This window comes from Eurosta solidaginis, chromosome 1 (assembly GCF_040869045.1).
Source record: "Eurosta solidaginis isolate ZX-2024a chromosome 1, ASM4086904v1, whole genome shotgun sequence".
Classification (NCBI taxonomy): Eukaryota; Metazoa; Arthropoda; class Insecta; order Diptera; family Tephritidae; genus Eurosta; species Eurosta solidaginis.
The window spans coordinates 152,251,038-152,276,139 of record NC_090319.1 but is presented as its reverse complement, the minus strand read 5'-3'; the positions used below and the strand labels follow the sequence as shown (position 1 = coordinate 152,276,139).

The following is a 25,102-nucleotide window of genomic DNA, read 5'->3' as shown; positions in this document are numbered from 1 at the left end:
ATACTGGTATCTCTGGCGTGGGTACCTACCTTTTTTCCTTCGAGCTGTACTTCATTTTCTGTCTGCGCAAACGTTCATCATTCCAAATAGCTTCGATACCAGGTTTTGAGTGCTCATTGTTTTGATCATAATTTGCAAGCTGGAAACGGTTAAGAATGAAATTGGAGCCAATATCAACTTCAAGTGCACAAATTGATTGCTTTTTCGGAACAATTTGGGGAAGTACTTGCTGCTCCTTCAGCTCGAGAAGGGGATCGCCTACAAGTATATATCGCAGAAATGAGCAATTAATGTGCATATATGTAGTGTGCGCATCTACGCACCCACCTTTAGTTAGAATATTGTCGGCGACTTGACGAAATTTCACAATTTCCAATGGTACGGGTATAAAACTCATACCATACAAATTGTAATATCATAAACTGTAGAATGTACGGTACATGTGATTCGTATGGATGAAAATTTTTATTCATAACAGCGCCGTTTTGTAGCAAATTCGCGGCTCGACAAACAAATCGAGGATTAAACATATATATTTGCCGTAACTAATTAGGCATCTTCAAATTTGTGATCTGTAATTAAATAAACGAAGAAATCTCGAGTCAAAAGAATTTACTACTCTACTTAAATGAAAAATTAACAAATGATAGTACTACGGCCACGCGCCGTAGTAAAAAGAATGAAGCAACGGAAAAAAATCTTTCGATTAGTCCCGTTTGTTTCAATTCTGAGAAATTTACATTCTATACACAGGTGTGTATGAATGTGCACAATTTTTTTTTTGTCTTTGCGGCTGGTAAATATCTACCAGTGCATGGACTTTTGTAAAGGCAAAATGTTGGGGCACTGAAAATGGTAGTAGAAGTTTCGTGAAAACGATAACTACGGTTTATATTGGTACCAAAAATTCCCAATTTATCGTAAAACAAACAAATCACAAAATAAATCACATCCCAAAACGTCTACCTACCACAACAATTTTCCAAGGTGCCAAAATTACTGCCGCCAAATAACCAAGTTCAGCATGTTATCGTTTACGTAAAACTTCTTATTGTCGTTCAAATTATCCAAAAAAAAAAAAAAAACTGAGAAAAATAGCGCAGAAAATATTCGCGTGCTCAGTTACTATATTTCTCTAATCAAAAAAAATTCATTTCCTATTTAAGTTATTCACAAATTTGTCAAAATGGACTGATTTGGTCAGTATCGCCTCCTAATAGTAGTTGGGTGGGCGCGGCAACTCAATACTGTAATGCAGTATACGGTTTCAGTGCGAAAATACTGAAATATTGGTAGAATCTAGGGTTTGGTAGCAGAAGTCGTAAAAGTAGTAGAAAATGAAAAATGGGTCAAAAAGTTGGTCAAACTACCATTGCGGTAAAGTCCGTGCACTGACTGCCCATATACTTATACCAACGTCTGTACATATATATGCCGAGTTTTAAATGTACATTATATTAGGGATGCATAAAATGACGCAAACGGGTACCGAAGAACCCGTTTCCGAAAAATCGGTACCGGAGCCAAACACCCTTCGGGAACCGTGCCATTTGCTAAAGGCCATCAATTAAACAGGACTAGAAGCGTACTTGGGGAAAGGTTGAATAAACAACTCTCATAAATAACCGAAAGGTAATACAAAAAGAGGAAAATGATACATTCTACAAATGATTCTCCTCATCCAAAACGAACATTTTTTTTATTTTTTATTTACATCGCATACAATTTTGCTGTCCAAACATTTTTTTGTGGCGGGCAGGGAAGTTGTTGGGTTTTAGCACCAACAACACAAATAACAGCGACTCAAAAGAACCCACGCTATACACTTTCTACCCGGTTCGGCACCAGAATGTGTGAACCGAAAATCGTAAATGCTCATTTTCTGCAGCACTAGTGTGTCCGTGGCCAACTAAAACGCTGCCGGGTGACACAAAATAAACAAAATAAGGCACTAAAGACCCAGGCACATAACGTGCGGGGAAAGAGGCCTTGCACATAATGCACTCCACATATAAATATTTTTTTTATGCAGCGACAGATGTTTCCCCTTATGCGCGCGTTAATAAAATTTCCCAAATCCCCAATAATACAACTAGGGACCACTCGCCCCTGCACTTTGACAATGACCCGACCCATTGAAACCTATTTCACTCCTTTCAGGAAAATGGGTCGTTTTGCCGCTTTAAAACGAAACGCTGCCAAGAACGTCATGCGTTATACGTCGGAATGCCGCGCTTGTTTTAAGCAACATCCCATACGCCTGTGCCCCATCTTTCGGGTCAAAAAACCCGAGGAGCGTCTTTACTTAGCGATCCGCGGGAACTGCTGTGGAAATTGCTTGGCTCTAGACCACCGCTCTAACGCATGCCCAAGCCAAGGCCGATGTAAAAAATGCGGCGAAAAACATCACACGATGCTTCACATCTCTTCGATTGATGAAGAGGAACAGCTACTCCACGAAGCCCGCTCCAAGCCATGGAGTGTACAAGTTGAGGAGGAGCTGGAATCACCCCGTGAGCGGATTGACGACTCCATATGGTTATATGCGTCAGATGCTGGAACGGAGACTGGGCCTCTTCGTCCAGCTCGAATCCACCGAACCGGAGCGGAGACTCGGTCTCTTCGCCCGAACACAACACCAGCAGCCAAATCGTATCGACCGCTTTTGCAGCACGAAAGGAAGCGGCTCCAGCACAACCCATCTACCGTCCAGCGCCATGTTCGTGACGGCCGAGCGGAGACTCGGTCTCTTCGCCGGCAAACTAAGGCCCCGCAACGAAGACAACCACCGCGCGAGCGCAGAGCGGAGACAAGGCCTCTTCGCCTGCAACAACGACATCACACCCATCATCAACCACGAGATCGCAGTCACGGATCCAACTCGCTGCAGCTCACCACCGTGTCCGCCTTCCGGGCAGGGCTCCTAGCACCGCATTCAGCTGCCACCGCCACCATGATACCGACGGTAGCGATCACCCCCACCGCGGTCGTGAAAATAGAAGCAGGGGGCGGCTACACCTCGCTCGCGCCTTAATCGACGGATGCTCCCCCACCACAGTGATTGCGGATGAGCTCGCCCAGGAGCTCCAACTTCCTACCAGCAACATTGGCGGGCAAGCAGGATGTCTGCTGCGTATCCGAGGAAGACACGGACAGAACAGAAGGATTGCGACCCATGCTGCGGTCGTAGCCAATTTTCGGCGCACGACACCCACAACCAGCATCGACAGTGCCATTGCAGCCCCGTACGCACATCTTCGTCTGGCGGATCCGCAGTTCTACTCATCCGCCCCGATCCGCCTCGTCCTAGGCACAGATGTATATGCCGAGATAATACTCCCAGGGATTCTGCCCACCACGTTTGGCCCTTTGTTAGCTCAGAGTACCATCTTCGGTTGGGTACTCTCGGGCACAGCGAAGGCCTAACAGCAAAATGTTCGGTAACGACCGAAATACATGAATTTTTAAACTTTTTATCCTTTTTTATTTTATTGAATTTCTGTTGTACACAGTCGCAAGAGGTGTGCATTGTGAGTACGTACAAGTGAAAAATCTTTCTATCCCTCCATTGCCATGCCTACGTGTCAAATCATAGCTGACAGGGAGAACGGCTGTCGCGAAGGGCCAGAGAATGGAAGAAAGGTTTCTTTTTCTTGTGTTCGCCGTTATTAAATTGAAGTGCCATGAATTGCACATTTGTTTCAAATCAGCTTTAAATTTGTATACAGAAAACATATTAATACTCACTCGCTGTTCACTATGGTGAACGTTTTATCGAAAATTCGCCACTTGTATGAATTCACAATGGAGGTGTGCGTTTTAAAAGCTTGTATCATTACAACAAGTTATTTTTTATTGAATTTTCTTCATGCAAAACTCACAAGCATAGAATTTCCAATGAATTTGTAATAAACGGCAAGAAATATGAACACGTATATCTTCTTACTTCTTTTCGCAATCCCTAGCTCTAGGCAAACCTGGCTCACGCCTTACACCATAACGGAAAAATTGGTGAATGACCGAGGCAGCAGCAACCAAGCTCCCACACTGCGCAAACCATTTTGCGTGCCGCCAAGCCGGCGGACTGTCCGGCATTATGTTAAGTTAGATATAATTAATTATAAGTTTTTTATTTTTTTTTCTCTTCTTCACGGTCGGTGATCCTTGGCGGACTGTGATGTTGCGTACCGCAAGGGTTTAGGCCCAATGCCTAACTTTTATCTGATTGACGGCGCCCCTCCCTAACGTTTTAATAATATTTCCAGCCACCCACACTCACGCCGCATTTGTGTGCATGCATGCACATGCATGCGTTTCATACGCATGCACGTGTGTGTGCGGGTTGTCAGCACCCATGCACGTATATGTGGGGGTTGTTGTGTGTGTGGCTTTTTTTCCCCTCCTTAATACCAGAGGACTTTTTCGCGGCTTAGCGGTTGTCCTCAACGGGATAACCGGTCTTTTTTTCGATCGACCGCCAACCAGCACACATCGCCCAGGATCACCATCGTCCAGTTATACACAAAGGTAATATTGTATCCTCTTTTGCATTTCCGCACACTCAAATTAAATATTATTTTATAACGAGGAATTCCTCTTTGTGTACTTATTTATTTCTTTTGAGCGAACCATCCACTCCAAGATCGACCCTTGTGCGCCTACCCACTGCCGGTTTACGACGCACTCAGGCCGAACACAATTATTCCACAACATGTCGCAAGTGCTCTGGATATATGCATGAATTCCGACCACTATGCACCTCTTCGTAGTAGTATACTTGAATATGTATGTGATGATAAGTGTACAACAACAACAACGAAAACAGGCTTTTTTTAGGCAATTAAAATTTCCGTTAGATGAACAAAGAATATGGGCTAGAATTTGTTGTATAACAACTAACCGAGTATTCAAAATATATATATTAATATGCTAACAAAATTTCCATACAATCAACTGACAGGCTGTTTCGCATAGTTAGCGTACGTAAAATCATATAAAAGTTATATGAATCGATTCGTATGGATCAGCCGCAGTACATACGCCTATTTTTATTAACTATTATTACTCTATTTGTTTACAATTAATAGAAAAAATTTTCGTAAATTCGAAAATATGTGGAAATGTCGAAATTGCCGCCTGTAGGACACATTATGTTCACAAACCCCGCTGAATTCGAAATTCCAAAAGCTGCGTTGGCGCGTTTCATCTATATATGTACATATTCGTACGTGCCAAACGGGTGAGAGAACTATTGCCTCACTCATTTTCAGTTCAAATAAAATATTGTTTCCCATTGTTGCCACTTACCTATATTGGTCTGTACCAAAATCCTTAAAAAATTGTTCTAAACTAATTTTTAGCGCACAAAAAAACTTTAAAGAGAAGTACTAACTTAACCGGCCTATTTGTTTGGAAAAATTTTACTTACACGTAAATGTATAGGTCGATTATTTGTTTTTTATTTTAGTTGGTTTCAAAAAAACATGAAATCACAAATAATGAGATAACTTTTGTCCAAACTCACTACATTTATTTATTTATAACAATTAATTGCAAATTTGATCCAAATTTTTTTTTGAATTTCCAGATTTATGCTCATTTTAGATATAGAACGTCTTATACTGAACAAAAAATAACTATTTAATGGTAATTTCCGATCAGTTTTATTAATTTATATGTAGTTTTTCAGCTTTACTGATCTATTAGGGTCAAGTGCACACTACCTACAACAAATACTAATTTTTCACCCATACATACAATTGCAGAAATAGAACAAGTAATTCAAACTATAGATAACGAAAAAGATAAAGAAGTCGCGAGAAGCCAAGTTAGCCACAGAATCTTACAGTTCAAAAGTAATATAAAACAAAACTCAGCCGAAAAATTTATCATAGAGACATACAACAAAACTAGAACATTTTTACATTTACACAGAGACAACATAGTTATTACGGATGCGGATAAAGGAAATAGAACTGTTGCGCTATACAAGACAGACTATATGGAGAAAATGAACCAACTACTAGGCGACAAGAACACATACAAAGTCGTCAGAGTCGATCCCACAACAAAACTGCAAAAGAAAAACAATAGCATTGTAAACGAATTATACAAAGGAAAGTACATAAACTACAGAGAAAAACAACAGCTCGCAAGCTCGGCAGCAACCGCACCGAGACTTTATGGTTTACCCAAAATCCACAAACCCGAATGCCCCTTACGTCCAATTTCGTCTTCTATAAATGTTCCATGTTATGAATTGTCCATATATTTAGGAAAAATCTTGACGTCACTAATATCAGAAGACTACAACATTAAAAATTCATTTGACTTGAAAAATAGATTAGCTGATGTAAATGTATGCAATGATGATGTAGTATCGTTCGATGTCGTCTCGCTCTTTACCAACATACCGACGACTTTAGCAATAAAGATAGTCATGAAAAAATGGGAAAAAGTCCAACAACACACAAACATACCGAAAAACAAATTTTTAACCATATTAGAGTTCTGCTTAAAAGAAAATAACTATTTCATGTACAATAACAATATTTACCAACAAACATTTGGAATGCCGATGGGTAACCCACTTTCCCCCACCATAGCGGACATTGTGATGGACGACCTTATACACAATAGGTACTATGAGCTGAACCAACAACAAAACACTGGTATCAAATTTCTTGTCAAATACGTAGACGACGTATTTGCAATAATAAAACGAAGCGACACGGAAATTATCTTAAGTACACTGAACAAATACCACAATAGACTGCAATTTACCATTGAAATGGAAAAAAACAACAACATCCCCTTCTTAGACTCCCGCATATATAGAGCTAACAATAAAATTATACTTGACTGGTACACAAAACCTACATCGTCTGGTCGCCTAATAAATTTCTTTTCATCACAACCCTTTAAGTATAAATTAAATACCGCCAAAAATTTCATACATAAAGTACTGACCATCAGCAATCAATGTTTTCATAACGCTAATATAGAAAAAATTAAAATGACGCTAAGAAGTAACAATTATCCCAATAAATTAATATGTAATCTAATTGACCGTAAACAACAAGAATTAATAAATATTCCCACACAAACCACAACGAAAGAGTCGCCGAATGAGCCAAAACAATATTTTAGTACGAGCTATATTCCCAGGCTCTCAGAAAATCTAGCACAACACATAACAAAAAACCCAAAATAACACTGGCTTACAAATCTAACCACACTCTATCAACATTCTTTACAAAAACAAAAAGCCCGATCGACATACAACAACAAAGTAACGTGGTATACCAAATAGAGTGCAAAGGAAATGAAACTGAACATTGCAACAAAATATATATTGGCACTACGAAGAGGGCGCTAAACACACGACTTGCAGAGCACCAAGCCGATATCAACAAAGAAAAACACAGTACGGCGTTATCACAACACGCGGTAAACAACAAACATACAGTAGATTTCACAACAACAAAAATAATAGACAAAGAGACGAGAGAAAGAACAAGGTACACACTCAAGAGCCTAAGAATAATGCAAAATAGAGAAAAGGCAATGAACAAGAAAGAAGATACACAAGACATAGCCGCGACTTACTTATTATGCCTATGACACAGATAATTAGTTTTAGTTTGACAAGTTTACCATATAGTGATGGTAGCATTTAATTTTTTTGTAAAGTAATGATAAAATCGTTTTTTAAATACCAATGTGAGTGAATATAAATAATTGTTTGTGAAGTAATATTTCATGTAAAATTCAAATTTATAATTGTGCAAAACTTTGTTTGAAACTATGTAATTTAGATCTTGTAATTTTATTTCTAATGTTGTTTTTGTCTTTTGTATTTTGTTATAAACAAATATAGACCGCCCCTGAAGAAGATAAGGATAATTATCGAAACGTTGGGCTAAATGGTGGAAAAAATCACATTTTATTTGCACTTGACCCTAATAGATCAGTAAAGCTGAAAAACTACATATAAAAAATAACTAAATTGGCTACAAAGATATTACATTAAATTTGTATATTATACTTTATGCTAATTTATTTTTATACTTCTTATTTTATTTTATTATATTATCTTTTATTATCTTTTATTTCAACTTAGTTTATTATTATTTAAATGCACCTTGATTGCATCGGCAAATTTCACGTTGTATATTAAAAGAAAAAAAAAAAACATTTTCGATTTTAGGTCGAAATATTGCATACGGCCTTTTTCCCATTGTTGCCACTTACCTACATATATTGGTCTGTACCAAAATCCTCAAAAATTGTTCTAAACTAATTGTTAGCGCACAAAAAAACTTTAAAGAGAAGTACTAACTTAACCGGTTTGGACAAATTTTACTTACACGTAAATGTATAGGTCTTTATTCAACAGATTCTTTGTTATACTCAGCTGAGCAGAGTTCACAGAGTATATTAATTTTGTTCGCATAACGGTAATCCGTAATGGCATAAACTTATCGAGATAGATATAGGCTTCTATATATCAAAATGATCTGGGCGAAAAAAGAAATTCATTAAGCCATGTCCGTCCGTCCGTCCGTAAACATGATAACTTGAGTAAATTTTTAGGTATCTTGATGAAATTTCGCACATAGGTTCCTGCGCACTCATCTCAGATCGCCATTTAAAATGAACGAAATCGGAACATAACCACGCCCACTTCTCGATATCGAAAATTTCGAAAAACAGAAAAAGTGCGATAATTCATTACCAAATACGGCTAAAGCGATGAAACTTGGTAGGTGGGTTGACCTTATGACGCAGAATATAAAATTAGTAAAATTTTGGACAATGGGCGTAGCACCGCCCACTTTTAAAAGAAGGTATTTTCAAAGTTTTGCAAGCTGTAATTTGGCAGTAGTTGAAGATATCATGATGAAATTTGGCAGGAATGTTACTCCTATTACTATATGTGTGCTAAATAAAAATTTTCAAAATCGGATTACGAACACGCCCACTTTAAAAAAAAAATTATTTAAAAGTCAAATTTTAACAAAAAATTGAATATCTTTACAGTACATAAGTAAATTTTGTCAACATTCAGCTCCAGTAATGATATGGTGCAACAAAATACAAAAATAAAAGAAAATTTCAAAATGGGCGTGGCTGCGCCCTTTTCATTTAATTTGTCTAGTATACTTTTAATGCCATAAGTCGAAGAAAAATTTACCAACCCTTAGGAAATTTGGTAGGGACATAGACTCTATGACGATAACTGTTTTCTGTTAAAATGGGCGAAATTGGTTCAAGCCACGCGCAGTTTTTATACACAGTCGACCGTCTGTCCTTCCGCTCGGCCGTTAACACGATAACTTGAGCAAAAATCGATATATCTTTACTAAACTTAGTTCACGTGCTTATCTGAACTCACTTTATCTTGGTATAAAAAATGATCGAAATCCGACTTTGACCACGCCCACTTTTTCGATATCGAAAATTACGAAAAATTAAAAAAATTCCATATTTCTATACCAAATATGAAAATGGGATGAAACATGGTAATTGGATTGGTTTATTGACGCAAAACATAACTTTGGAAAAAACTTTGTAAAATGGGTGTCACGCCTACCATATTTAGTAGAAGAAAATGAAAAAGTTCTGCAGGGCGTAATCTTGGCAGGAACAGTATCGTGGTATCTATCTATCTTCTATCTATTTATCTATCTTCTATCTATAAATCTTATAAAATAAAGTCGCTAAATGCCATGTATGCACATAACTTCGCACAGTATGCTCCGATTTTAAAACGGTTTTTTGCATTTGAAAGCTTAGCTACGTAAGATGGTACAGTTAATATAATTTGAAGGTATATATTATAGGGGCGTGGAAAATTGCCAAAATGTAGTAAAAAATCATAAAATTTTTGTTTACATAGCTATAACTCATAAACGGATGGATGGATTTAAAAAATTCCACTTTTCAGTAAAACTTTGAAATATTTACCTTCGATCTGCGTCAAAAAAAATACTTGATTCCTTTCTTATATCAGCCAAATTGTTTAAAAAAATAACATTTTTATCAAAAAATGCGTATGTGTTTGTTCGCTGTGAACTGTCGACGCTAATTGCTTTTGAGTGAGGCTTGATGCGACACATACATACGTACCAAAGATTATCGAAATAAAGATTTTGCAGGAGCAAACTTCGGTGGAAAGCAGCGGAGCGTAACAAAATTCTAGTAGGTCACTTTCACCACACCAAAAACTTTAACACAATTTTTGACATAATTTAAGCACAGAAATACACTGATTTTTGATTTAGAGAGTAAAAGTTAAAATTCTGAACACATTAGCTGAATAAAAAGTGTACAAATAATTGTTAAATAACAAATACAGAAAGTGGTAGTTTAACCAATTCTGCTGTCGTAAGTGGTGAATGTGACCTACTAGAATTTTGTGGAGCTTGCTTCACACGATTTTTCGTCCCTGCAACATCTTTATTTTCGAAAATCTTTGTAGGAAAATATATAGCATTCGCTGCGCTATTTAACTTCGGACGTAAGTTTATAAGTATGTTAGGATGTGAATTACTACATAGTATAAATAATAGTTTAAAAAAACTAAAAAAACACGCTTTTATAGCAAACCGAACTAAAAAAAAGAAAATAATTTTCAAATTAAAAAGAGTTTATATAACAGTAGTAGAAGGTCAAACAATCGTTTATAGTTATAAAAAAAAAATGTAAGGCGCGATAACCTCCGAAGAGATCTAAGGCCGAGCTTCTCTTCCAATGCCGTCACGCTGATAGGGGTGGTATATCTGGGCGCGCGCCTCAAGGTAGTGGAGGCGCGTGATATCCCCTCACGACCAAGGGCTGGAGCCTGGGTTCTAGTGACGCCAACGGACCCAGCTGACATCCTGGAGCTGCTCCAGGAGTACAACCCGCCACAGGTTTTGAAGTCAACTCGGATAAAACCGAGCTTGTTCTCTTCACGATGAGGTACAAAGTACCAAATCTTACACCGCCAAGAATTGGGGGTACGTTCTTAGCGTTTAGCGATCAAGTCAAGTATTTGGGAGTCATTCTGCATAGGAAGCTATTATGGAGTGACCATATAGTGGAGCGATCCAAGAAGGCAGCAGCGGAGCTGTTCACCTGCAAGAGGGCAATTGGCACCTCCTGGGGATTCTCCCCTAAGGTGACCTACTGGATTTACACAGCCATTGTGCACCCGATTCTTCTTTATGGTGCCTTGATCTGGTGGCCTGCACTAGCTAAAAGTACCTATCTTAAAATGCTTCAAAAGTTGCAACGGTGCTTGGAGCTCTGCATTACCGGGGCTCTCGGCTCCACTCCAGATTGCGTTACATACATACATGGATACATAGACACATAGATAGATACAGGCTAAGCTAATAAAAGCGTGTAAAAAAGGGCTCCATTATGCTCTTTCGTAGATGTCCATGCATCCACTTCTATCATTAATAAAGGAATGCGTTTTTCGCATTATGTGAAAGGCTTCAAATCTATGGCCATTTTGGGTGGTCATAAGTTCAATTGACCTTATGTCCGTTAACCTTATGTCACCCCACCATCACATTACTGCATTGTCATCGACCCTTGATACGTGTGCAAAGTTTCAATCAAAATTATGGCCATTCAAAGTGGTAATAAGGCCAATTGACTTTATGGCCGTTGACCTTATGTCAACACACCATCATATTAATGCATTGTCATCGAGCCTTGATATGTTTGCAAAGTTTCAATCAAACTTATGTCCATTCAAAGCGGTAATAAGGCCAATTGACCTTATGGCTGTTGACCTTATGTCACCAAACCATCACATTAATGCATTGTCATCGGTCCTTGATACGTATGCAAAGTTTCAAATTAATCAGACTTCTAGAAACCGGTGAAAGTTAAGCTCAAAGATTCCGCTACATACAGGCCAAGCTAATAAAAGCGTGTTAAAAAGGGCTATAGTATGCTCTTTCGTAGATGTGCCATGCATCCACTTCTATCATTAATAAAGGAATGCGGTTTTCGCATTATGTGCAAGGTTTCAAATCTATGGCCATTTGGGGTGGTCATAAGTTCAATTGACCTTATTTCCGTTAACCTTATGTCAACCCACCATCACATTATTGCATTGTCATCGAGCCTTGATACGTGTGCAAAATTTCAATCAAACTTATGGCCATTCAAAGTGGTAATAAGGCCAATTGACCTTATGGCCGTTGACCTTATGTTACCACACCATCACATTAATGCATTGTCATCGACCCTTGATACGTTTGCAAAGTTTCAAATTAATCAGACTTCTAGAAACCGGTGAAAATTAAGCTCAAAGATTCCGCTACATACAGGCCAATCTAATAAAAGCGTTTTAATTAAAAAAGGGCTCCAGTATGCTCTTTCGTAGATGTGCCATGCATCCACTTCTATCATTAATAAAGGAATGCGTTTTTCGCATTATGTGCAAGGTTTCAAATCTATGGCCATTTTGGGTGGTCATAAGTTCAATTGACCTTATGTCCGTTAACCTTATGTCACCCCACCATCACATTACTGCATTGTCATCGACCCTTGATACGTGTGCAAAGTTTCAATCAAAATTATGGCCATTCAAAGTGGTAATAAGGCCAATTGACCTTATGGCCGTTGACCTTATGTCAACACACCATCATATTAATGCATTGTAATCGAGCCTTGATATGTGTGCAAAGTTTCAATCAAACTTATGGCCATTCAAAGTGGTGATAAGGCCAATTGACCTTATGGCCGTTGACCTTATGTCACCACACCATCACATTAATGCATTGTCATCGGTCCTTGATACGCATGCAAAGTTTCAAATTAATCAGACTTCTAGAAACCGGTAAAAATTAAGCTCAAAGATTCCGCTACATACAGGCCAAGCTAATAAAAGCGTGTTAATAATAAAACAAAGTCGCTGTTTCTGTCCCTATGTCCCTTTGAATGCTTAAACCTTTAAAAATACGCAACGGATTTTGATGCGCTTTTTTTAACATAACTAAGGCCCACTCCCTTTTAAAATACTCATTAACACCTTTCATTTGATACCCATATCGTACAAACACATTCTAGAGTCACCCCTGGTCCACGTTTATGGCGATATCTCGAAAAGGCGTCCACCTATAGAACTAAGGCCCACCCCCTTTTAAATAATCATTAACATCTTTCATTTGATACCCATATCGTACAAGCGCATTCTAGAGTCATCCCTGGTCTACTTTTATGTTGAAGTCTCGAAAAGGCGGCCACATATAGAACTAAGGCGCACTCGCTTTTAAAATACTCATTAACACCTTTCATTTGATACCCATATAGTACAAACGCATTCTAGAGTCACTCCTGTAGGGGAATTCACTAACTTATAGCGATGCGATTTGTCAAGATTTTAATTAACGATTTTGTCGCTTGCCTTATCGATTGTACTATTCAATAACTTAGTTTTAACGACTCGAAATAAATGACACTTAAATTTCGTTTTAATAGTAGAAAGGTGGCAGCACAGCTTAACGAAACCTAAAAACAAAAGGAATGCCAAAAATAAATAAATTCCGTATACTAACTACTTTTAAAAGTCGTTAATGTGCAAGTTTTTACCTATTTTAACAAAAGGTAAGTAAATGCGGCATTAATTTCTTTTTTTTTCTCTGTTGATTTCGCAGTTATTCTTGTACCCCTTAATTGACCATCAAGTTGAGAAATAATATTATGAGCCAAGAGCCAAGTCTGTGGTTAGTCGGTACAGCTTTCGAAACTCCGTTGCATTCAAGTCGAAAGGGTTATCTACATACTTCTCTAAGAAGGTGTCTGTCCACTGGCGATGGACTTAGCAATTCTTCATCTTGTGATAAAACGTACGCCAAGTACTCAAATGCCATTTGATTTATAAATAAAGCAGCTTTTGGTGTTTGAAAGTATTTAGTTAAAGTTCCTATTTTCTTTTTTAACTTATATTGTCAGAAATATCAATTTCGTGATTTTTAACGCAGCCAATTTAATTTGCCGTTTATTTAACAGCTGATCGTCGATAAACGAATATAGATACAAAATAGTTACTGAATAACGAAATCGTTATAATTATCGATTCGCAAATAAAGCGATGGCAAATGTCGTTAAAAAAGTTAGTGAATTCCCTTTTAAAATACCCATTAACACCTTTCATTTGATACCCATATCGTACAAACGCATTCTAGAGTCACCCCTGGTCCACCTTTATGGCGATATCTCGTAAAGGTGTCCACCTATATAACAAAGGCCCACCCCCTTTTAAATAATCATTAACAACTTTCATTTGATGCCCATATCGTACAAACGCATTCTAGAGTTACCACTGGTCTACTTTTATGTCGATGTCTCGAAAAGGCGACCACCCACAGAACTAACGCCCACTCCTTTTTAATATACCCATTACCAACTTTCATTTGATACCCATATCGTACAAACAAATTCTAGAGTCACCCCTGGTCCACCTTTATGGCGATATATCGAATAGGTGTCCACCTATAGAACTAAGGCCTACTCCCTTTTAAAATACTCATTAGCACCTTTCATTTGATACCCATATCGTACAAACACATTGTAGAGTCACCCCTGGTCCACCTCTATGGCGATACCTCGAAAAGGCGTCCACCTATAGAACTAAGGCCCACTCCCTTTTAAAATAATCATTAACACCTTTCATTTGATACCCATATCCCTGGTCCACCCCTCGTCACCCCTTGTCCACCTTTATGGCGATATACTCATTAAACACATTCTAGAGTCATCCCTGGACCACCTTTATGGCGATATCTCGAAAAGGCGTCCACCTATAGAACTAAAACCCACTCCCTTTTAAAATACTCATTAACACCTTTCATTTCATACCCATATCCCTGGTCCACCCCTCGTCACCCCTTGTCCACCTTTATGGCGATATCTCGAGAAGGCGTCCACCTATAGAAGTAAGGCCCTTTCCCTTTTAAAACACTCATTAACACCTTTCGTTTGATACCCATATCGTACAAACACATTCTAGAGTCACCCCTGGTCCACCTTTATGGCGATATCCGGAAAAGGCGTCCACCTATAGAACTAAGGCCCACTCCCTTTTATAATACTTATTAACATCTTTCATTTGATACCCATATCGTACAAAGGCATTCTAGAGTCACCCCTGGTCCACCTTTATGGCGATATCTCGAAAAGGCGTCCACCTATAGAACTAAGGATCACTTTCTTTTAAAATACTCATTACCACCTTTCATTTGATACCCATATCGTACAAACACATTCTAGAGTCACCCCTGGTCCACCTTTATGGCGACATCCCGAAATGGTGTCAACCTATAGAACTATGGCCCACTCCCTTTTAAAATACTCTTTAATACCTTCCATTTGATACCCATGTCATACAAACACATTCCAGGGTTACCCTAGGTTCATTTTCCTACATGGTGATTTTCCCTTATTTTGTCTCCAAAGTTCTCAGCTGAGTATGTAATGTTCGGTTACGCCCGAACTTAGCCTTCCTTACTTCTTATTCATGGCCTTCTGATTACTCAATTACTCGGCTGTCGCTCATTTCTTTTATGATTAGGCTCACAACTTGTCTCATCACCAGTGTCAATTTATTGTTTCAAACCGTTTTTGGGACCTGGTTTGGAACCATCCTAGTCAAATATGCTTGCGTACTTTAGAAGAAGTTGTTTTAACTTACTTTGATATTATTACTCTAGCCCTTTTGTCCATGCAGTCATGTTATCTGAAAGATCACTCTTGCTAGTTGAAATGTTTTTCTGGAGCTGTTTACAATTAATAACTACTTCAGCCCCTTGGCAAGCTCCTAATATAGCTTGAAGCCATGGTCAACAAAGAAGTTCACTCACAATATATGTAACTCCTTGAAAACCTCCGCGACTACGAAATTGTTTAGAAGCGTTGCCGTCCAAATAGCTACTTTACAATTCACTTCTCCCTGAATTTCGTTTGTTCTCGCCAGTGGCGGTACGCAATCTTGCACGGTGCAGTGGCGTTATCTCCCTTTTGACTAAGTCAGATCAGATTATTGAATGAGATGCACCCGTATCTGCAGTCAGTAACCACTCCTTTCCACCTAAATATCCTCGTACAGTAAGACTGCTCGACGTTCTTCCGATTTGTTATACGGATATACCGTATCTGCAGTCAGTAACCGCTCCTTTCCATCTAAATAGAGGGAGCCAGTCCCCGCCCCTTTCATCTGTCTACCTCTAGTTCATCTTCTTCGGCTTTGCGTTTAAGACCACCCATGTTGTTGAAAATATTGGGTCGAGGCCACAATGACGTGCAACGTCTTCCCTCGCTTGAAGGTTTTCATTGTTGTGTGACTTTGCTGTGCCTCTAATATTGCGACCACATAGTCTGTCCTTTCTATTTCCACACGTTGCACTTTGAATGCGAATGTGGATTTTGGATCTGCGTATGCAACTCGCTTCGTTTCGACATCCCGAATACCATTTGTGAAGGTTTAAATTTTAACTATCTCAATCCTTGCATCTTTCTTGGGATTTTATGATGGTCGGCCGATTCCAATGCCATACAAAACTACTATTTCACTTGACATTAGATCTACTGGGATCTTCCGAGAAAAAACAATGTTCTCGTCGCCGGAGATCCGCGGCCGTCTTGATGTGGTAGTACCGTGCTTCGCCTATCTCCGGACAAAGCAACATCGAAAATTTAGAAAAAATATATTTCAATTAGAAAAAAGTCTTTCTAAGCGGGATCGCCCCTCGGCAGTGATTTGGCAAACACTACGAGTGTATTTCTGCCATGAAAAGCTTCTCAGTGCAAACTCATCTTTTTGCAGATGCCGTTGGGAGTCGGCATTAAACATGTGGGTCGTGTTCCGCCGATTTGTAGAACGATGCAAATTGGAAGAAAAGCTCGCCCTCAAATTTCTTCGGAGGCTATCGCCCCTTATATTTATTTATTTTTTTTTATATATATAGCAGTAATACGGTAGGCTCTAGTGCCCATTTGGTGGGTTATTTTAGATCTGTGCCATGCTGGTGCAGCATATAATAATATCGAGCTGGTTACGTTGGATAAAAGCTGACGAATAGCTCCACCTGGGACGCTGATGTTGGGCATTATTTGCGTTAGGTCTTCACTAGGTTGAGCTGGCCGGTCCATAAGGACCTCACATACACTGAATGAGTCCATAGTGTTTAGGGCTCCACTAACTCTAGAAACTTTCTCGCCCACCATTCTGAAGTGCTTCTTTAAAGTTAGCTTTGAGTCAACGTTTACTCCTAAATATTTAAAGCAAGGCTTTGAATTTATTTGATAATCCCCTATGGTTAGGACTTAGTCATCCACTGCCCGCATTGAAGTCACCATCACCACTTCTGTCTTATTGCTGGCCACTTAAAGCCACATTTTCGTCAGATTCTTGCAACAGCTCCAATTTCTTAGCCACTGCTACTTGAACAAAACATATGCATAGCCTACAATTTTTGTATCTCCAGGAAGGTCGATTTGTAGCACACCGTCACACATCGTATCCCATAGCGTTGGCCCTAGAACAGATCCCTGAGGGACACCACCGGTAATGTTGTGCTTTCTTCGTCCCTCATCCGTATCAAATAGGAGTACTCTGTCGCTAAAATAATTACCAATTATTCTGAGCAGGTGTGGTAAAATTTCGTAGCGCGGTCATTATCTACATCCACTTGGGCGTGTAAGCATTTCTAATATCCAAAGTAATCAGTGCACAAAGCTTCCATTAATTTTGACCATTGGTTATGGCTTCATGAGCTGTATTGTCAGGTGTTTGCATCTTAATTTTCAAATTCCAATCTGAATATTTGACAAGCCACTGGGCTTTCCAGGGTCTGCTGGAGAACACTCACTAATAATGCGCTCGAAAATCTTTCCTATCAAATCCAACATACAAAGTTGACTGGGGATGGCTTGTGAGGCGTCTTTACTGGTTTCAGCAGAAGGACCAGTCTTTGACGTTTTTCTATGAGCGGGGGAAAACTCCTTCTTAAATACAGGCGTTGGAGAGTTCCGTAAATACTGATGTTCTAGACCTTATCGCGGATTTAAGAGCTACACTCCATCCGGCTCTGGAGACTTATTATCTGCAACTGTATATGTTGCATCCAGTATCCTCAGTTTTTTGTTCGTGGAGGTCCTTTGAAGGGACTCAATTTCCGCTTTCTCCACTATTTCCTTGAAACGCGTTTTGTTGTTGTTTTTGTAGTGATAAGGACATTCCCCGCGGCCGTGTTCCGGTAACAAGCACAATTAAGGTACTAGAACGACCATTTCGGGAACTATTTAGTATGACCACATGAAACCTTCAAGGCCATCCCGCCCTTCCATCTCCTAGATACATGAGGAACTTGGGGTTGCCAGAGCCTCGGCTGTTGTCAATTGGATTGGAGAAGCTATATATTGCGCTGGCGACCCTATGAAAGGGTTGCGCTACACAACCCCTTGAATCAATTGGGTATTTTGGTCGCCTTTTACGACATGCATTCCTGCCGGGGGTATATTCTAAGCCCCCTAACCCGTTGGGGGAACGCTTTCTTGCTCTTTTTTATAACATTTTTAGCGCTGTTATTTGGGCTTTGTAGGGACTGTGTAGCTAGTCATATAGTGGCGATGAGCGTGACCTATGTGCCCTTCGCCGTGCTTTGTGGCACTTTCTATACCCCTTCGCTATTTTGTCGTTCCACCAGTATATATGAGTTCAATTTACTTTGGCGCCACTTATGGGCATGGAAGCATCACACGCCATCAGTGTTGCCACAACTTTCTCAGAAAAAAGGCTAGATTGACAAAAATGAAAAGCTAAAAAGGCTAAATTTTTAAGGTTAAGAAAAAAGCCAAAAGTTTAAGGCTAATTTCTATGCGTTTTACTAATTTTTTCATAAAAAGCATAATAGAATAAAAAATGTATATTAATTTTTACTCCAATTTCATAAAAAATAAAAAAAAATAGTTAGCAGATGCTATCTGTGTTTTAATTTAAAAGGTATACATGATAAATAAGATTCCGCTATAGTCTATAAGCTTTCGTATAACGGTTGAGGTAAATGGTTTTATTTAGCTTGACTTGACAGGCCGACCGGCCGCACGGCCGATGTGAACGAATTTTGTAATTAAAATTTAAGTAACCTTCCGATAAACTACAGGCTTGAAACTTGGAATATAGTTCAGAACCCGATGATAATGCAATAATAAGAAAAAAACTGCATACACTTAGACTTCTGCTGTGTCCCCGTCCCTGATATTCACACCCTGCAGCAGATTACCTGCCCCTTCAACTTCATCAGGGTCGTCTTCAGCAGGGATTGCGTCTCCGCGGAATACCTTTACCTTGGCCATGCGAAAAGCAAAGGCAATTTTGTAGTCCGCCTTGGCCAGAGCCTCTAGGGACTCCTCGCAAATGGCCACCAGGATTGGTTTGCTGGTTTTCGACGGCGTTTCTTCTTTTATTAGCTGCCATTCTGCAATGGCCGGAATGTTGCTGTTATAAAGCTTGATACAACCCAGCAACTCCTCTCCCGAGTCCTTCAGGGGTGGAAGCCAAATGCGCGCACGAGGTCTCTTCGGAACCTCTGAGGCATATATTAGCCTTAGCTGGAGGTTGTTTACCTCTCCGCTAATTTGTGCTACACACCTTGTCAGAAATTTCAACGAGACCTGTTCCGCACACCTGATTATCCTGTATTCTCTCAGGGTCTCGGAGGACTCAAAGACTGGGAGATGTCCAGTCGGGCTGTAGCGCACGTGCCGCATGGCAAGTTTCGACAGCCCGACCTCGATCTCCACCCAGTTCTGCTGAATTGTTGCTGGCGATCGACTGCCAGCATCCACTATGGCCACTTGCAGGTGGTCTCTGGCGACTTCAGTGAAGTGTCTCCTGGATGTCTGTTCCGTGTCCGCCCGTTCCGGCTTTTCGAAACAGCCTCACTGCTATTTTCATGGCCGGATCTCTTTCTCTTTTGAGAAACGTCACCAGCCGAGCTTGGTTGTCTAGGTTGTTGAGGAGTCGGATGCTCCCTTTGGAAGCGTTCGTACTCCTCCACAACCGATGTGAGAGATGCGACGTCAACAGAACCGCTTGCGATCTCGCCACTTTGTATTCTCCAATTAGTGGGACCCACTGACCAATTATGACCAATTAGTGACCAATTATTTGGCATGCTTTTCGAATTCAAAATCCACCGATGGGGTGCTAACATCCGATAACAGAGTAACATCCGATAACAAAGAAAACTTTAAAAATTAATTAAAAAGTTCCTATGGCTGACCAATTAGTGGGACCCACTGACCAATTATGACCAATTAGTGACCAATTAATTGGCATAATTTTTTTTGGAAAATTTATGTATACAGGGTGTTTAAACAGGAAAATTGTTTTTCCCTTGGAAAACTTTAAATGGCCATAAAAAATTTTCTATGACTGACCATTTAGTGGGACCCGCTGACCAATTATGACCAATTAGTGACCAATTATGCTTTTCGATTTCAAATTCCACCGATGGGGTGCTAACATCCGATAACACGATAACATTCGATAACAAAGAAAACTTTAAAAATTAATTAAAAAGTTCCTATGGCTGACCAATTAACGAAACCTACTGACCAATTAGTGACCAATTAATTAGCATAATTTTTTTGTGAAAATTTATGTATACAGGGTGTCCAGACAGAAAAATTGGTTTTCCTTGGAAAATTTTAAATGGCCATAAAAAATTCTCTACGGCTGACCAATTAGTGGGACCCACTGACCAATTATGACCAATTAGTGACCAATTAATTGGCATAATTTTTTTTGGAAAATTTATGTATACAGGGTGTTTAAACAGGAAAATTATTTTTCCCTTGGAAAACTTTAAATGGCCATACAAAATTTTCTATGACTGACCAGTTAGTGGGATCCGCTGACCAATTATGACCAATTAGTGCGCAATTATTTGGCATGCTTTTCGATTTCAAAATCCACCGATGGGGTGCTAACATCCGATAACAGGGTAACATCCGATAACAAAGAAAACTTTAAAAATGAATTAAAAAGTTCCTATGGCTGACCAATTAACGAAACCTACTGACCAATTATGACCAATTAGTGACCAATTAATTGGCATAATTTTTTTGTGAAAATTTATGTATACAGGGTGTCTAGACAGGAAAATTGGTTTGGTTAAATGGCCATAAAAATTGTCTATGGCTGACCAATTAGTGGGACCCACTGACCAATTATGACCAATTAGTGACCAATTATTTGGCATGCTTTTCGAATTCAAAATCCACCGATGGGGTGCTAACATCCGATAACAGGGTAACATCCGATAACAAAGAAAACTTTAAAAATTAATTAAAAATTCCTATGGCTGACCAATTAACGAAACCTGCTGGCCAATTATGACCAATTAGTGACCAATTAATTGGCATAATTTTTTTTGGAAAATTTATGTATACAGGGTGTATAAACAGGAAAATTGTTTTCCCCTTGGAAAACTTTAAATGGCCATACAAAATTTTCTATGGCTGACCAATTAGTGGGACCCGCTGACCAATTATGACAAATTAGTGACCAATTATTTGGCATACCTTTCGAATCGAAAATCCACCGATGGGGTGCTAACATCCGATAACACGATAACATCCGATAACAAAGAAAACTTTAAAAATTAATTAAAAAGTTCCTATGGCTGACCAATTAACGAAACCTGCTGACCAAGTATGACCAACTAGTGACCAATTAATTGGCATAATTTTTTTTGGAAAATTTATATATACAGGGTGTTTAAACAGGAAAATTGTTTTTCCCTTGGAAAATTTTAAATGGCCATAAAAAATTTTCTATGGCTGACCAATTAGTGGGACCCGCTGACCAATTATGACCAATTAGTGAGCAATTATTTGGCATACTTTTCGATTTCAAAATCCACCGATGGGGTGCTAACATCCGATAACAGGGTAACATCCGATAACAAAGAAAACTTTAAAAATTAATTAAAAAGTTCCTATGGCTGACCAATTAACGAAACCTGCTGACCAATTATGAGCAATTAGTGACCAATTAATTGGCATAATTTTTTTTGGAAAGTTTATGTATACAGGGTGTTTAGACAGGAAAATTTGTTTTTCCCTTGGAAAACTTTAAATGGCCATACAAAATTTTCTATGGCTGACCAATTAGTGGGACCCGCTGACCAATTATGACCAATTAGTGACCAATTATTTGGCATACCTTTCGAATCGAAAATCCACCGATGGGGTGCTAACATCCGATAACACGATAACATCCGATAACAAAGAAAATTTTAAAATTAATTAAAAAGTTCCTATGGCTGACCAATTAACGAAACCTACTGACCAATTATGACCAATTAGTGACCAATTAATTGGCATAATTTTTTTGTGAAAATTTATGTATACAGGGTGTCTAGACAGGAAAATTGGTTTTCCTTGGAAAACTTTAAATTGCCATAAAAAATTGTCTATGGCTGACCAATTAGTGGGACCCACTGACCAATTATGACCAATTAGTGACCAATTATTTGGCATACCTTTCGAATTCAAAATCCACCGATGGGGTGCTAACATCCGATAGCACGATAACATCCGATAACAAAGAAAATTTTAAAAATTAATTAAAAAGTTCCTATGGTTGACCAATTAACGAAACCTGGTGACCAATTATGACCAATTAGTGACCAATTAATTGGCATAATTTTTTTTGGAAAATTTATGTATACAGGGTGTTTAAACAGGAAAATTGTTTTTCCCTGGGAAAACTTTAAATGGCCATAAAAAATTTTCTATGGCTGACCAATTAGTGGGACCCGCTGACCAATTATGACTAATTAGTGACCAATTATTTGGCATAGGTTTTATTATAAAATTCCAGAAATGGGGTGCTAACATCCCACACCCGACCATGAAAATTTTCAAATTTCCATAAAATGTTTTCTAATGCTGACCAATTACTGAAACCTGCTGACCAATTATGACCAATTAGTGACCAATTATTTGGCATATGTTTTGTTATAAAATTCCGGTAATGGGGTGCTAACATCCCAGAGCCTGTTGTTGGTACTGAGTGACCCTTTGGTGTACTGTGGATGGTAACATGCCGCCAGCGCTGGTAATCGTCTCCTGACTGGAGGCGAGAAGCGTCTCCTCTTCAGACTCCGTCGCATGTAGCAACGGGGCCCTGTGTGAAATAATGTCCGTAGTCGTTGTCCTTATCGTCGTCGCCGTCTCCGTCTTCGTCAGCGTAACTTCTCGTGCTGGTCGCCTTGTCGCTGGCGAGGGGGCTTAAACGACTGCCTGAGGAATCTCTCTATTAGAGAACCTCAGACGGTGGTGAACTAAGAGGAATGCCTCTCGTGGCTTGCAACCGTGGGATTGTAAACAGATCTCAACAGGTCAATTTACGTCTCCTGCGACTGTAAGCGATGGGAGGATTGCCGCACCAGCACCACCCCAATCCAAGGTGTTGAGGTACCCGTGACGATGGATGAATGGTCAGCGGGTGGGTGAATACAATTGCTGATTCCGAACGGTCCCCTCCGACGCCCGGGCAAGATCGGTTTTATAAGTGCCTTCTCAACGCATACCGGCTCTGCGGACAAGTGACCAACCTTTTCCGGCTTACTCGTGGGACTCGTGGGAACACATATTACATATATGAATAGAAAGCGACATATGAAAAAACCGCCGCCAGGTAGCGCGAGGATCAAGATAGTAAAAAAAATCGTATTTGGGGTCCAATATAGCCCATATTTGGAACACATATATGGCGTAATGGTCGAGATATTCAAAAAACTCGTATTTGCGGTCCGATTTTGGCTCATATTTGGAAAACATATTTGACATACAGAAATAGAAACCGCTTTAGTAAAAAAATTCACGTTAGGTGCCGCAAGAATTGAGATATTGAAATAAAATAAATAAAAAAATGTTTAAATTAAACCGTTTTATTGAAAACAATAATTACATTAAGTAGTAATAATACTAAAAGATAGAAAAGAATTAAGTTGGTCCTAGGTACTAAGTCATCACACTGCTCATCAATCTAGGGCGTTGATCAGAAAAATAAATAAAAGCGTGGGTCGCGTCAAATTTCTATTGATAGTCAACCGCTTATGTCTTTACAAATAATATTTTAATATATGCATAAGTACGATAAACTGAATCTTAGGCTGGGTGCGAGTTTGTCCAAATTACGACCTAAATTGAGAAAAAACCTAAATCACTGGAAAATGTCGGTAAAGCAGTGGAAACTAAAAAATTTAGATTTTTTCGAATATACTTTTAAATTTTTTTAGTGAAAAAAAGAAAACACAAATAAAATGTACCTTTGGACAAACAAAATGCAGATCAGTGGATGTGTATCATGGCCAGTGAAGTGTTAGGAGTGTAGATTGTGTATTAGATGGTGCGACGAACTCTCAGTAATAGTGGCCTAATACGTTTCGCCCCAAGCAAAACTTATTTGGGGCACACCGCGCATACAGCTGACCTGACTCAAAGGCCCAAAATATGTTAATGGTTATATGCCCAATGTAAAAAGTCCTTATAAGTAGTACGCCCACTATCTTGTGTTGGTGGAAGTCCTAATAAATAAACTTTTCTTCACCGGCCATACGATTACCGTGAGTCAGCTGCTATTTCTGTTAGTTGTCAAATGAACTCGCACAGTTTTGACATTTTTTTCCTAAATTGTTGCAGTGCTGGAAAGTTCCAGTGGAATATTAGTTTAGGTACCTAAAATTTAGGCGAACTCGCACCCAGCCCTAATTAGGTTAAGCTACTCCTCCCGTTTTTAGAAATTTCACGCGCCCAACGCTTTTATTTATTTTTCTGATCAACGCCCTAGATTGATGAGGAGTGTGGTGACTAGTACCTAGTAATTATTTTATATCTTTTAGTATTATCACTTAATGTAAGTATTGTTTTCAATAAAACCGTTTAACTTAAACATTTCTTTTAAACTATTTTATTTATTTGCAAAATAAGAACGCCGATAAAACTATCTTCAATAAGGAAATCTACTCTTTGTCCTTTTAAAGAACCCATGAAGGATGTAAACTCTACACTGCACACTGTCTGA

The 25,102-nt window shown here is 39.0% G+C and overlaps 1 protein-coding gene across 24 annotated transcripts in view; it reads left to right on the top strand.

The window, feature by feature from the left end:
* The window catches only part of LOC137236879 (protein eva-1), a 3,007,131-nt gene that overhangs the window by 1,473,045 nt on the left and 1,508,984 nt on the right, over window positions 1–25,102 (top strand). The window lies entirely within an intron of this gene.